This window comes from Lithobates pipiens, unplaced genomic scaffold (assembly GCF_037356315.1).
Source record: "Lithobates pipiens isolate NorthernLeopardFrog02 unplaced genomic scaffold, aLitPip1_a1.2 Scaffold_3, whole genome shotgun sequence".
NCBI classification, from domain to species: Eukaryota; Metazoa; Chordata; class Amphibia; order Anura; family Ranidae; genus Lithobates; species Lithobates pipiens.
The window spans coordinates 28,533,682-28,536,568 of NW_027507790.1; the positions used below are offsets into that span (position 1 = coordinate 28,533,682).

General features: G+C 34.5%; 1 non-coding gene across 1 annotated transcript; it reads right to left on the minus strand.

Annotated features, from left to right (window-relative positions):
* Positions 1–2,558: 2,558 nt before the first annotated feature.
* On the minus strand, positions 2,559–2,665 carry LOC143941491 (U6 spliceosomal RNA). The gene has a single exon (XR_013264182.1). It is a non-coding gene; the product is annotated as a U6 spliceosomal RNA (small nuclear RNA).
* Between the last annotated feature and the right edge of the window lie 222 nt (positions 2,666–2,887).

Below are 2,887 nucleotides of genomic sequence, written 5' to 3' on the forward strand. Positions count from 1 at the left end.
GGCATTTCCCTGTTTTACCTTGTGACATGACAGAGATCTACTGCTCCCTGTCATCAAGAGCAGTGATCGCTGTCATGTCAGTAGTAGCCCATCCACCCCACAGTTAGAATCACTCCCTAGGACACACTTAACCCATTGATGGCCCCTAGTGTTTAACCCCTTCCTTGTCAGTGTCATTTACACAGTAATCAGTGCATTTGTATAGCACTGATCGCTGTATAAATGACAATGGTCCCAAAATAAGTGTCAAAAGTGTCCAATGTGTTCGCCATAATATCGCAGTCATGATAAAAATCACAGATCGCCGCCATTACTAATAAATAATAATCATAATAATAATAAAAATGCCATAAATCTATCCCCTATTTTGTAGACACTATGAATTTTGTGTAACCCAATCAATATATGCTTACTGTGATTTTCTTTTCTTTTTTTTACCATAAATATGTAAAAGAATGCATATTGGCCTAAACTGAGAAAGAAATTTTTTTTTGTTTTTTTTTTATATATATTTTGGGAATATTTATTATAGTAAAAAGTAAAAAATATTGCTTTTTTTCAAAATTGTAGCTCTTTTTTTTTAACATAAAAACTGCAGAGGTGATCAAATATCACCAAAAGAAAGCTCTATTTATGGGGAAAAAAGGACATCGATTTTGTTTAGGTGCAATGTCGCACACCTGTGCAATTGTCAGAATTGTCAAAATGCTCTGCTCAGGAAGGGGGTAAATTCTTCATGGGCAGAAGTGGTTAAAATCAGCCAACTAATCAATTAACTTGTTTTAATTAATTGTAGTTTTCACAATACAACCACACTATAAGCTATTACATTATTGAACATATTATTCATAATCTTTTTAACTTACAGAACTTATTGATGGCTAAATATAAAAGAAAGTTAAATAGGTTTACACCATAACAAAAACAAAGAAAATAATATAATGTTATAAAAATGTTGCAGAATTCTACCCTACACAATAGGGAATAAATAAAAATAAAAATCCTTTCAAAACAGTCCCATTATATAGCTAAAATAAGCAGACCTTGCATCAAGATTTAAAAAATCCCCACCCCCATATAAAATAAAATAAAAATGCAAAAAATGTATACTATATACCAAAGCTTACAGTATTCTCACATAGGTGAGGGTGATCTCACTGGACCTTTATGTGAGATCCTGGGAAATCTCAAATCCCATGAGAATATGCTGAGAAACCGTGAAGATGCTCCTGCACTTTTTATTTTTATTTTTTTTACAGTTTTTTTTACAGTTTTCTTAAAATGAAAAAGCAGACCTTGTATTTTCATGCAAGATCAATTTTAGGTTGCTAATGGACAATTTCAAATGGTTTTATTTTAAAGTGATTGTAAATTATCACATTGTAAAACAAAAACCCATACAGGTTAAAATAGAAATGAAAGGCAAAACATTTGTGTATAGATATAAAAAGACATTATAACACTCCCCCCCCTTTTTTTTATAAAAAAACTGGTAGCTCCCAGCAAGAAGAAACAGGAACAATACTGGAGGCAATTTACATCGCACACTACTTTTGGTAGCATAATTGTTAATGTGGAATGCATATTACTTGCCAAAGAACATTATTTTTATCAAGGCTGTAATGTAAAATTCCACTTTAACAGATTTCTGGCTGCTCTACTGAAAAATGTAATACACAACAAATTATTAAATATGCCTAGACAACATGGTTCATAGCAAATCTTAAAAAAAAAACAAAAAAAAAAACATGCCATGCAAAATTTTGCCAGTTAATGTTTTACCTTGCAGCAGCTGGGTTTTCACATACATATAAAAGTTACTGGCCATGGTCCTGAAATTACTAGTTAAAGTGGAGGGCCACCCTAAAAAATAAAAAAAAGAAATACATTAAAATTCTTAAAAAAATATAAAAAAAAACATAAAAAAAAAAAACATTTATTACTCACCAGAAACCCCTGTTACTAGGCTTCCTAATCTGCCTCTTCCTATTTCGCTGTGCTGTTTCTTCAATTCCTTCTCCTCGGCGAGCGGCTCCAATTTCTTCTGGGACATGTGTGTGTCCCAGGAAACGACAGGGCCATTCACAAAGCGCTGTGCGGCTCGCACATGCGCTGTAGGAAACGGGCAGTGAAATCGCAAGGCTCCACTGCCTGTTTCCCTTAGTTAGGATGGAGGCGCCGGCAGCCTGATTGGGCTTGGGGGGGGGGGGGGGAGACATCGCGGGCTCGCTGGACAGGTAAGTGTCCTTATTTGTTTAACTCGTTTTTATTGAAATTTTGAAAAGTAAAGTTATCCATCACTTCAAACAAATATTTTACAACATCTTGAAATGAGATTAACATAAGAAAATAAACCAAATTTACTGCATTTATCACGGTTCGTCATACAATACATACAGATTTTTTTGTATCATTGGTCATTATCTCAGATTCAGAATATTCCATCACTCTATTATCCATAAACTAAATAGTCAATCCTTCTATACTCAAGTGTAACTACATCTTCCACTTATTATGACCTTCGGTCCTGTGAATAAGTATAATCCAGTTATAAATCAAAAAATATGGAACGCTTCACGAATTTGCGTGTCATCCTTGCGCAGGGGCCATGCTAATCTTCTCTGTATCGTTCCAATTTTAGTATATGTGCTGCCGAAGCGAGCACCGAGGTAAGTGTCCTTATTAAAGTGTAAGTGTGCTTATTAAAAGTCAGCATCTACATTGTTTGTAGCAACTGACTTAAAAAAACAAAAAACAAAAAAAAAAAACGGCCTTTAAGCTAGATGGCTTTGTTATAATCAATGCAGCAATTTAACCACTTGCCTATAGGGCACTTACACCCCCTTCCTGCCCAGGCCATTTTTCAGCGCTGTCGCACTTTGAATGA